Genomic DNA, 12,915 nt, shown 5'->3' on the forward strand with positions numbered 1-12,915 from the left:
GGGTCTTCCTCAGGACTGGAAAATGTAAATGCAGCCTGGTTAGATTGGTAGCATCATGTTGCTTGATGCTGTGCTCAGAAAATTAACCCTTCATGTGATGCAGTAGAGGGCACTGGATCAATCGTATCCAGGAACAAGGCGGGTCCTAAATGGGGACCTCTTGAAAAATAGAAACCGCGTAGATTTGGATTTCTGGAAAACTAATGTATCTAATCTGAAAGGTGCTCCAATTGTTAGTGCCCAAGCAGAGATTCGGTGGTCAGCTGCTACATCAGAGATCCTTAAAGCATTCTCTTATTGACTTTCTCAAAGTGAGAGGGAATGAATTGGACCTCTGGCACCGCTTGCCACATCCAGACCCCTGACGATCCTTTCTGGATCTCTGAGGTATCAGCTGACCAGCGAAACCTCTGCTTGGGCCCCAACAAGTATAGCGCCTTTCAGATTGGATACATTAACTTTTCAGAAATTCAAATCTACACAGTTTTTGTTTTTCAAGCGGTCCCCATTTAGGACCTGCCTTGTTCCTGGATTCACTTGATTCAGTGCACTCAATTGTCTCATGCGGAGGGTTGCTTTACTGAGCACATCATTAAGCAACACAATGTTTTGACCAGGTTTCATTTACATTTTCGAGTTCTGAAGAAGCCCTGTTGTGATGTTTTTCATGAACACACATTGTTGAAAGGGTCGAAATGTCGACAATATGAATAGGTGTTCCATACCAATATTGTAGTGTAGTTCCTATATTCCCAATAGGCTCTGCGCATTGGAATAATATATCCTATAGATGTGACGTAGGACTTGTGCCTACCAGGTCTCTATTGAATATATTAAATTTAATTGTGAGTGCCAGCTAGTTCAGAGGTCACTAGAAACTTTTTCGAATTAACAGGAAGGGATTAGTTTCTGACAACCGCATAAACATGACAACTTTGTGTCCCCAAGATAAAACTGATCTTCAGAGTCGTGGAAACAATAGATAGATATTTTACTCAGTCAATCGTGCATTCTCCGTTTCACCAGAGGTGCAGAGAAATAGAGAGACAGGCGTTTTTCAATAAAAGGTAGTTATTGAACAGTCTTCTTTCTCATGCAGAAGAAATGAACTGCTACAATCGTAATACTGGCTGCAAAGTATAATGCGTACAGCAAGAAGAGTATTATAAAATAATACTGTAAAAGCCATAGAATACATACATGAATAAATAAAGATTAAAAGTACTCAACTGGTGCTTCTAAAATACGCCTACCCCGATGTACCTAACCTAAGTCTAGTACGAGGAAAGAAGTAAGTAAGGTGTAGCATAAGTTTAGTTTTTTTTTGCCAAGAATCTATCCAAGATTTCTCTTAGGGTCTAATCAGCTCCGTACCTTGGTTTAAAATGAAGGAGGTATGGTATCTCTCTGTCTCAGGACTCGATTTCCAACACCCCGCAAGGGGAGCTTGGAAACACTGGAGCTGGATTTCTCGGCAAGAGAAAAGACAGCGTCTCTCTCAGTGCGTCTGCTGGAGGGTCGGTTTCCTTCGGCACTTGCTGCAGCAGGATGCGTCCGGCAAGTAGATAGTTGAACTGCTCCAAACCACCGTGTGTTTGCTATGGCAACTGTGGGCATATTTACACCTTGAAGGTGCAGAGTTTGGCGTAAAGGTGGACATAATAACGTCACCAAAGAGTCTCAGTTCTTTGAAAACTCTTCTTGGACAAATCAATATTCAAGCAAGGGGAAGTCCCTAACTGCTGAAGCCGAGTTTTCCAAGAAATCGTTGTGGATTTTTGGAACTAGTGGAAGTAGCCATGCCGTATTTAGACTGCATGAGCTATGTCTAAATATGGTTATGATTTCTATGCCTATATAAGGATATGGTGATTTATACCTATATAAGGGCATGAATTGGGAAAATCACACTAGGGTCCTAAAATGCTATACAACAATATCTCACATATCCACCACCAAGAATTGGGGATATATGTTTGAGTATAATAAGGCATTGTAAACGGCTGCCCAACTAAGTGATTTTCTGTTTTCTGCTTCTTGTCAAGTTTTTGTAGACTGTATTATGTTTCATGTGAAGCACACTTCGTATGGCATCAATTTATGTTATTATCTGTGCTGCATAGCAGTCCTGTGTCCTTGATATGTGAAAATGGTGTTTCTCCACGATATATGAATATTAATATACCTTGAAAAGTATAGTGTTTGTGTCAGTGTTCACTATTATTTACTTTTTTGTAATAATATATGTGTCACACCATTCATTGGCAATTTCTTGTTAATCAGGATATAAATATTGTGGCTGGAAAGGAATTGTGCATTTTCCTACAGAACCAATGTTATTATATAGTTCTCCAGGTTCTGTGGGACACTGGGACATCCAATTAGTATTAATGGTCTTTAGCACAATCAAGCAGTGCCTGATGGGCTGGTCTGGCAGCTCAGTGTGTGGGCCATTTCTTTGGTCTGCTGGGCCGGTTTTTCTTGCTGGTTTCCTCGATATTAAAACAAGCAGTGCTTGCAATACCCTTATATTGTATGCTAGGTTTACCTTATCCATGAGCATATAGCAAGTATCACAAACTGAATTGTCTCTTGACACTACAATGCTGCTTATCATAGTTTCCTCACTCAATGCTACCTTTCCATCGACCTTATAGCAGCGACATTTGCTTTGGCTTTTCATTTCTTTGAAGTGTGCTTTAAAAAGAGCCTCAATATCGCTTTTTGACCAGCAATACAATAGGGCGACTCTATGTTTTTATGTTTATCACTAAGGAGTGAGTATACAGATTGACCGCTATGGAGCACTTGCTGTGCTAGTCAAGAGAAACTAGTCTAAAACAGGGAACCAGTGTGTATCATTTCTTACACAGTTATGACTGACATTTCACAGAAAATCCTTAGTAACTTTGAATCCCCTTCACCAATTTACACTAACATTGGAGGATGTGGCGTTCCGAGGTCAAGCCTTGGGCCTGCCAAATTTTGTGCAAATTAGTCAAATCGATCGGAATTTATAAGGAGTGGTTCCAAAACATGTCAACATGAGTTTTGACATTGGAAATATACTCTGCAATAATTCAAAAAGTTTGATCGCATGGTGAATATTATACACTAGGGTATCAGAACAGCCCTTCTGAACCTTATTCGGATACATCAAGGCAGGGAGGGCTCCCAGCTTTCCAGCTCCCATATGAAACAAGCATTTACAATGCAATGGTTTTGCCTTTGACAATGTTAGAGCTATTGGCATTGTAAATGTTAAAATTTCCATCTATGTTTTTTTTGAGTAAACAGATAAATAAATGGTGTTGTTGTTTAGTAGTAAATAGCTTTATTTTTCGAAATTGTGAGACTTATTGCATTTGCACTTATACACACACACAGAGGTATATGTACACAGAGCTATACATACAGAGAGAGAGAGAGAGAGAGAGAGCTAGAGTGAGAAAGACAGAGAGAGAGAGCTAGAGGGAGTAAGAGAGAGAGAAGGAGCTAGAGAGAGTAAGACAGAGAGAGAAGGAGACAGAGGGAGCTAGAGGGAGTAACACAGAGAGAGGGGGAGCTAGACAGAGAGAGGGAGCTAGAGGGAGTAAGAGAGAGAGAAGGAGCTAGAGGGAGCTAGAGCGAGCAAGACAGAGAGAGGGGGAGCTAGAGGGAGCAAGGGGGAGCTAGAGAGAGCAAGGGAGAGAGAGGGAGCTAGAGGGAGCAAGACAGAGAGAAGGAGCTAGAGGGATTAAGACGGAGAGAGAAGGAGCTAGAGAGAGTAAGACAGAGAGAGAAGGAGACAGAGGGAGCTAGAGGGAGTAAAACAGAGAGAGAGGGAGCTAGACAGAGAGGGAGGTGGAGTAAGAGAGAGAGAAGGAGCTAGAGGGAGCTAGGGCGAGCAAGACAGAGAGAGAGGGAGCTAAAGGGAGCAAGGGAGCTAGAGGGAGCAAGACAGAGAGAGGGAGCTAGAGGGATTAAGACAGAGAGAGAAGGAGCTAGAGGGAGTAAGACAGCTAGAGGGATTAAGACGGAGAGAGAAGGAGCTAGAGGGAGTAAGACAGAGAGAGAGGGAGCTAGACGGAGCAAGACACAGAGAGAGGGAGCTAGACGGAGCAAGACACAGAGAGAGGGAGCTAGAAAGAGCAAGACATATAGAGAGGGAGCTATAGAGAGTAAGACAGAGAGAGAGAGAGAGAGAGAGAGCTAGAGTGAGAAAGACAGAGAGAAGCTAGGATTTATCATGTAGTTGGGGGAGTCTTAAATGCCAGTGCCCAGCACATTTACTCAAAATGGCCTTCCCTGTTCACTTGTAATATCTAGGAATCAACTTAGACATCACAGAGGCAAACTGTCCCCGTCTGCCTAAAAATGTCACGTTTCTACCGACAGGGGCAACCTCGGATGCCGGGATCCCAACGAGCCAATTGCATTTTTTCCTTGTTTCCCAGGAAACAAGGAAACTTTGTATAGGCCGGGCATGGGACCATGGATTACCAGGCTAAAGTTAAGATAACATACACATGGCACACCACAAACTTCTTCAGCAGGATCGCATTTTTCATTAAATGTAGAAGTAACACGCTTTTAGATTTTTTTTTTCATACCTATTGCACAGGACATAGGGATGTCATAAAGAATGTAACTGATACTTTCGAGAGGTGTACCAAACAGGAAAGTCTATTCAATTTTTATGGTGCTCTTATAGAATGTAGCTTACCTAAAGCCTAGAGGTGACCCAATGCTCCTAATTGAAACCTGTCACGATGGTTCCCATGTAATATATATTAGGGGAGTTTGCGATAGAATCAACAAAACAAGTAATGATTTTTATAGTTAATTTAATAAAAAATAAGAATGCAAACTGAGTGCACTGTGTGAAAAAACACAACCTTTTATGTACTTTTGAAACTAGTAAAAAGACAAGGGGATGATCAGTTCATTTTTATATTGATTTTGATTTTAGCATGTTGGCATCACATTCAGTTTTAAGCAGGTAAGGGAAGCGAGGCCCAGAGATCCTGTAACTTAAATCGAGTAGGAGACTCGGGATTCCATACAAGAGCATTTAACCATCGGTACACAGCTGTTGAAAGTATTACACCCCACATTGTCCTCTAGTAAGTAATATGCAGAGGAATTTAAAATTCCTCTATCTTTTAGGACAACTCCTGTGTGGTAGATGTTGGGTGTAAATTCGGACATCCATATACTGGTCTTGTTTACCAGGAATGCAGCCTTATCCGAGTACAAATATTAACTCACTCTGGTACAAAGTGCAGGGGACAGTTGGAAGAGACACCAGTCTGGAAAGGCAAACAGTGAAGCAAGATCAGAACAAGCTCAACTACTGCTTCGGTTCAGGCCTAGGAACTACAAAGGCCCTATATAAGTGCATTATGATGGCTTTTCTTTTTGTGGTGGGCTAGTACACTGCATTTATCTTCTGACTCTAGGAGATTGAGGGCGGTGGTAGGGTGCAACCACAAATTGGTGGTGGAGATACAACATTGCAGGAGGAGGCATGCAGGTGTCATGGAGAACATAAGATCTCTTCTGGGGATCCCGCTTCAGCCGGAGGGGGTTGGATGGATGTCTGTGCCCTTTTCAGCTCAGTTTGAAGCAGCCTCCCTTTGCCCTCTTGTGAAAGTGCCTGGAACATGGATAGGCATTGTTTCGCACTTGGGACCCACATGCAGCTTAGGGTGCACGACCAGAAAGTTTGGGGGCTTCTGTACAATGACAAACATTTCGAGGAGCTTTGGTCCCATGGATGTGCTTTATATGATGCTCAGGACATAGGAGACCACAGGAGTAGCATGTGGCACACTGAGAGACGTTCTAACCACAGCGAAGACCTTGGAGGACATGGACACTGTATCAGGTTCTTATGCTGCATGGAAAGAGCATGTAACATGGGCAAACATGTTACATGCATGAGAGCAATGCCATATGAGGAGCCCTGACGGCGCCAGACAGGAGATGAAACACTCCAAGAAGAAGGAAACCAGAAGACATGCCTTTGTTGCACATGATTACAATAAAAAAAAATACTAATAACGATTCGCTAGCTTGACATCACCAGACCTATTAGCTTCACCTATCCGCTTGGTTTGAAAAAATTCTGTGGAGGTAGCACGTTTTTAGATCATTTTGTTCATGCCTCTTGCACAGGGCATGCCCTTTCGCTTTTAACAGGCTCTCCTGCATTGTAAATCACAAAGGACTACAAAAGAGACTGAGCTTGGAAGTGGAGGCATTCCAGAGGGGACAAAACCACTTTCAAGGGTGGTTGAAGTTGAGGAGACTAACAGCAAACACAAAAATAATGAAGTTACTTTTTAGTGTATGCAATCCGAGCTGACATTATTTTATTTTATAAACACGGCGAGTGGGACATGTTTAGTGAGGGGTAATTCAGCCATGGGAGGTCACTGTAATGACGAAACAACAGCGGATTGCAGCTGTTCGTATGACCTTAAAACGTATTTAAAATAAACCAAGCTGAGCTTTGGTTGGGGGTGGGTGTTTGAAGCAGGCTTCGGCCCTTTTGCTCAGGGCAGTGGTGGCCTTGCGGATTTCATTCTTTTCGTTACCATATGTGGTTGTCTTGCAGCTAGTAACTTTTGCATTTGTCAGCATGAAAGTAGGATAACCGTCGGCTGCGTGGAACCCCCTCCCCCCTCCAAAACGTGGGTGGAATTTGATTCGCCTAAGGAGCCTTTTAAATTAAAACAGTGGGTACACCAATCTGGCCATACATTGTCCTCGGTTGTAGTTAATTCATGGGAGATGCCCCAGAATGTTAAGGGGTCATGCATCAGAGTGGTGTCCCTGGACTCACCATCCTTCAGACTGGTACCAGAATAACTTCTTGCTAACATGTAGGCCCCAACCAGTGCATCAATGGGGCCTTGATTTGAAGAGCCATGATCTATTACCCGCTACTTTCACCAAGCTCCAGCCTGTTTTTTTATTTTGGATCCGATATAAGCTCATGCCCAGGGTCGTACCTACCAATGGTGGAGAAGCAGCCCCAGGCCCCTCAGGGGCCCGTTGAGCCCTGATAACTGCTGTAATTTACTACCCAGCAGCAAGCAGTCAAAGGGGCAGGGGCTTACTGCAAAATGACACCCCCAGCCCCTTTGCAGAATGGGACGGGGGTCCCTGAGTCTCTCCTATCTCACAAATATTCATGGACCTTTGGCTGAATGGGTTAACCTAGAACGGTTGGTACCCCACGGGCGGGTTGTGGACCCTGCACTGCAAGGGCTTGCGTTACACCCCTGCAAAGGACGATTTTCCTTCCTTGCACCTGAGCCCACAGCATCCTTGCTACATGCACTCCTGCTCATGTCCCCACAGATCGAGGCTCATGTTTCTCTCTCTTAACTGCCTATGATGCACGTACCTGGAAAGGCTCATCTTTTGCTGGATCACGAGGGCCCACCTGTACAGCCAGGGCAGCCCGGCCTCAAACCACTCCTGGCACCGGAGGACCGGCGAGATGCAGACGGCGGCGGTCAGGTAGCTGGACGAGCCGCACTCTCCCAGGTAGGAGAGCAGGAGGCCAGACTCCAGGCCTTCACTCATGGCAAAGAGCGCGGAGCTCGGGTGCCTGTACCGGATGTACGCCACCGCCTCGGCCAGGTCTGCCGGGTCCCCGAACTGTTGGAGCTTCAGAGTGGTCAGCGGGCATCCATTCTGCCCCCTTCTGTTGAAGATCACGGGGTAAAACCCCGGCTCCAGGGCTTGCAGGCAAAAATCCTGCACGTTCCTGGTGATTTTCCCAAAGGCGTTGGGGATGACGAGCAGGACCGAAGGGGAAGTGACGCTGTTGGTCGCCCTCCGGTGTTTCAAAGAGGTCCAAGGCCCCACCACCCAATCCAGTGCAACAATCCCCCCATCCGGCAGCTGCAGGTGGTCCCTGGCGGACTCCAGCCGCCGGTCCCCGGGCAGAAGCTGGTGGTAAATGGTCTGGACGTGCGCCCACTTCCTCCAGAGCCAGCAGGCCACGTCGGGGTCGGAGAACCGCCGGAGCACCTTCAGCAGGCAGTTGGCCAGAGCGGAGGGCTTGCAGATCAGCCTGCAGCCGCAGGGGAAGCGCAGAGGGGGGGGCAGAACGGACACACGGGGAGGGGGGAGGGAACGGCAGCACTCACCTCGACTTCCTCCAGCGGCGGTCGGCCGCGTAATAGGGAAAAAAAACAAAATTTAAAAAAAACGAAACTCCGCCCACCGCCGCGATGACGACATCGCAGAGGCGGAGAGGGAAAAAATGTCGGGAACGCCCCCGAATCTGGTCCGGCCTTTGACGGACAGATCCGGCTCCCAATGGCTAGCCTCCATTTATGGAGCTAGCCAATGGGAGGAGGGGGCGAGGAGGGGGCGGATACCCGACCCAAACAGAGAAACATAAGGATTTTGCTAGCGCATGCGTACTTCGTACGCATTGCCAGCAAAACCTAAAAAGGGCAGAGGGGCAGCTGTTTGCTGCCTCATCTGTGTCAAGCCCTCTTCTCCTTGGACTGGGAGGAGAGGCTAACAATAAAACCCCCTTCCCGTGGGCAAGGTGGTGGGATCCTGAGGGTCCTATTGACTCCCCTCTGCAAGCACCAAGTTGCTGGAGATACTGAAAAAAAACTCCTGGCCCTATTTTTTTATATTATTTCCACAATGTTCATAAACATAAGTAGACACTAAAAAATAAAAAAATAAACCTGTTCAGCTTGGGCAATACAAGGAAAGTTAACGTGGAGCGCAGTACATTAAATACAGCGCATCCATCGTGTCGCAAGTAGGGCGCAGTGAAAACGGTTGCATCACTGTTTTATCGCAGCGATACAACAGTTTTCATAAATGAGGCCCCTCGTATTTTAAAGCAACCGGTTCCAATGAGGCGTCATTCATCAATATTCCTGTTTCAGAGGTATCTGCTACTATAAGATTTACAAAAAACAATTTTATAAACCCACTGTAATCCATGCAAACATAATATAGCTGATACTTTCAACTAATAGTTCACAAGATATTCTGCTAGAAGTCACAATGCACACTGCAAGCAAAAATTAACACACGGCGCAATGAGGATAAATAACACACACACAAAAAAATGCGTTGAAAACAAAAAATGATAGGCCCTGAAATCTAATGCCGCTTCCGAGACCTTGAATGTCCATTACTGGGATGCAGCACTCTCCTAGAGTGTATTTAAAGTGTGTCTTTGAAGTCTGTGCGTCCACACCACACTTCTATTCCTTGCCCAGTGGTAAAAGGGATGGTCGATAAAACAGGACAGCGAGGCTGCTAACTGCTGCATTGCTGTCCTTTTGTTATTTCGAAAGAGGGTACAGCACTTCTCCCGAGCATCAAACAGCTAAACACCTTACCATATAAAACAGGAAAGTTACACGTTGCACAACATCAAATATTATATTCGTAATGAAGTAACACGGAGGGAGAGTGCATTTATATGACTGAAAATGTTTAATAACACAACTCAATACACACAGTATGAACATACACTGGCATATAAATCATATTATAAAGTACAATTATACCTCATGACTATTTCAAGAACCTAACTCTCACGTCCTCAGTGTCAGACGCTCTCCCAAAATACTAGTCCCTTCAAACGATCATAAAAACAAAACGCGCAATCAACGTTTCAGACCTTTATCGCTGATTCTACTTAGATACACTATCATCAAAACTCTTACAGGGTCATCAACATACTTATTTTTGTCTCATTAACTTCACATTTTCACCTGTCACAAGGGGTAGGAGCTAAGGTTAATCGTGTACGGAGGGGTGGAATGCAAGTTTATGGTTTTCAGTTTACGTTTTTGGTGGTCTGGCAACGTTTGCATCCCTCAACCCCTGGTTTCTTTTAGAGAATGTTATTGTAATATCTTGTGCAACACATTTTGACTTACGGGTAATTCTGTACAGTTTGTGGCAAATGAAATGAGGAACTAGATTCACTTAGGCAAGAAAGGCACTACACGTGGGTCACTAACTTGCCCAGATGAGGGCATGAAAGTTCAAGGAGATTGCAGGAGGGAAGTTCGAAAGCTGAATTGGGTATCATTCATTGGGTGTTGGAGAATTTTCGGAATAAAAGCACATGGTTGGATTGTTCTCTCTGAGTAGGATAAAAAATTTGAGTTGGGGGAACTCACACCAGTTTGGGAATGCCTGGGTATCTGATTTGATAAAACTTAGCCTGGTAAACTGGACCACAGTTTCCTTCTAGGGTAATGGTGCTGGGAAATGTATGTTAATTGGTGCATTTTCTACTGTTCCATGACTTCATGTAGTGTTCTATTTGAAGCTTTTAAGTGCGGCTCAGAAGTGGTGAATAAAAGGTTATGCATAATGCCAGCCTCCTGTCTCACAGGTTTTTATTTTTGGGATTTAGATCAATGTCTTGCTCATGAAATGATTTGAGATGACAGGCAGAATTGATTTCTCTGCATTGCCTTCGTCCAGAGGTCATTGTGATGCAGTTATTCTTTGTTGGTGGACCGTCTCCCGTGTCCCACTCTATAACAAGATGCAGATTTCTGTGGTATTCTGTATTTGCAGATGTTGATGTTCCATCACCTCCTTTATGGTACACATGATTGTATTGAAGCATTGGGATGCCAGAGTGGATCCAATGGGAATCCCAGAGCAAAGCCCTTCCTGATGGATCTATCGGTGCCCACAGTTATATGTTGACTGTTGGCCTCCCTCTTGTATCATCTGTGAGATTCAGTTTCAGGAGTATTTTAGGAGGATATCAAAGAATACTGTGTCTTAGCCTCCGAAAATTCAGAGCATCATTACTTCCTCTTCAAAGGAGAGACTTGTTCCTGTCTATGGATGGTCCACTGGTTCACACAGTCTTGCTTGGAGAGACTGAAGCATGACTCTTAATGATGGAGCAGTTTGCGAAGATCAACATGTTCCTGAAGCGGTATGGGTACTGTGATTTATTTAACATTGCTGGTGTATGGTAGATTTTAAGTGAAGCGTGGTAAGAAGCCACGTCCTTTTGGGCTGATGTGTGCTTTCAAGGTCTTACCTAAGACAGAGCATGCAATGTCTCTTGTGAAACCTTTTGTTATTCGACAGGAGGCTTAGAGGCTGCCCACTGCTCACCATTGCTTGTCTTCATTGTCACTCTCATTATCGTGCTTCCTATTCAGCAGCTTCTGTAGACTTTACTTCCTTTTCTTGTGCTTGTCACTCCCCTGGAGGATGGGCACATTACTGTGTCATTTCCCTTCTCCCTTTCTGAGGTACTACTTTTTTCATTTTGTTTAAGAACTCTACAAGATCATTTATTTTCCAGCTGTCTGTAATGTGTACAGTGCACAGACAGAATATAGTGCTTTTAATATGGATATACAAAAATATTGAGTTGCAAATATTGTGATACGGGAATATCGACAGCAAGAATATTGTGGTCCAGAATATCAACTTTAAGGTAAGAAATATAGTTTTTTTAAATACCAAAGTCAGTAATATCGTTTGCAAAAATATTGTTGTTTAATATATCGATTTTTATATTAGTGTTATGTATTTTAGTATGTATTTTAAAAGTATGTGTTTTAATTTTTGTAAATAAGGATTGCTTTTGTTTTTAAATATATATGTTATATATTTAGTAGTGATTAATTTTATGTTAATAATATTTTGCGTTTTTCAGTTCTGTGGCAGGTTGTGGTTTTATAGGGGAATAGGGTGGGAAGTAATTTCATTTGAATAAATTAATTAATTTATTTTTTATTTATTATTAATTCATTATTAATTGGTTGCTAATTTCTTTTTTAATTAATTGATTGATAATTATGTTAATTGAGTTATTTTTTTAGGAATGGGTTGTGGGTTTATAGGGGAATAGCGTGGGAAGTAATTTAATTCTAATACATTAATTACTATTTTTATTTATTAGTATTTCTTTGATTTAGATTTTCTAGTGTTTATTGTGATAATTAAATTTTAATTAATTAATTATTAATTGGGTAATCATTTTTAATAATTAATTAATTGATAATTATGTTAATTGTGGTATTTTTATGAGCGGGCTGTGGGTTTATAGGGGAATAGGGTGGGAAGTAATTTGACTATAATAATTAATTAATTAATATTTTGTATTTATTAGTATTTCTGTAATTTAGAGTTTATAATGTCAATTGTGGGAATTAATTTATTAATAATTAATTATTAATTGGTTGATAACTATTATTACTTAATTGGTAATTATGTTAATTATGTCGATTTTGAAGAAGCCGGTTGTGAATGTATAGGGGAATAGAGTTTAAAAATAATTAATAATTAATTATTAATTAAGGATAATTACATAATTAAAAATTAATTATGGAAATTATGTAATTAATTTGAGATGTGAGTTGTGGGGTTTATAGTGGTAAAGGGTGGGAAGTAAATTATTTTCAAATAATTAATACGTTTTTGTTAATTGATAACTATTTAATAATGTAAAATGCGTTATAGAAATGATGTAATTATTTTTATGTGTGTGTTGTGGTGTTTGTTGGGATAGTGGATGGAAAGTATGTTAAGGTGTATTAATTAATAATTATATGCTCATTATTTTTCATTTATTGAAACATTTTTATGGTAATTGTTTACTTTTGTGTGTGGATTTTGGTTTTATAGGGGGAATGTTTGGTGAGTAAATTAATTTCTATTATATGTTTTTATTAGATTTTTAATTAATAATATTTGTTTATTTGATAATTAATTATATTAATTATGGAGGTACCGTTTTTTTTTAATTTTAGATATGTGTTGTGAAATGTGTGGTGTTATAGGACAGAAAATAAAAATATTGATTTTGTGTAATAATTCAGGTTTTTGATTATAATTAATTTATATTAAATATCATTATTTGTTTGTAAAATCTTTTAAAAAATGTTATAG

At 41.9% G+C, this 12,915-nt stretch overlaps 1 pseudogene; it reads right to left on the bottom strand.

Annotated features, from left to right (window-relative positions):
• Positions 1-7,320: 7,320 nt before the first annotated feature.
• LOC144824312 (protein ABHD15 pseudogene) overlaps positions 7,321-12,915 on the bottom strand; it is a 43,156-nt pseudogene continuing 37,561 nt past the window's right edge.

The sequence above is a fragment of the Lissotriton helveticus genome, chromosome 3_1 (genome assembly GCF_964261635.1).
Source record: "Lissotriton helveticus chromosome 3_1, aLisHel1.1, whole genome shotgun sequence".
Lineage (NCBI taxonomy): Eukaryota > Metazoa > Chordata > Amphibia > Caudata > Salamandridae > Lissotriton > Lissotriton helveticus.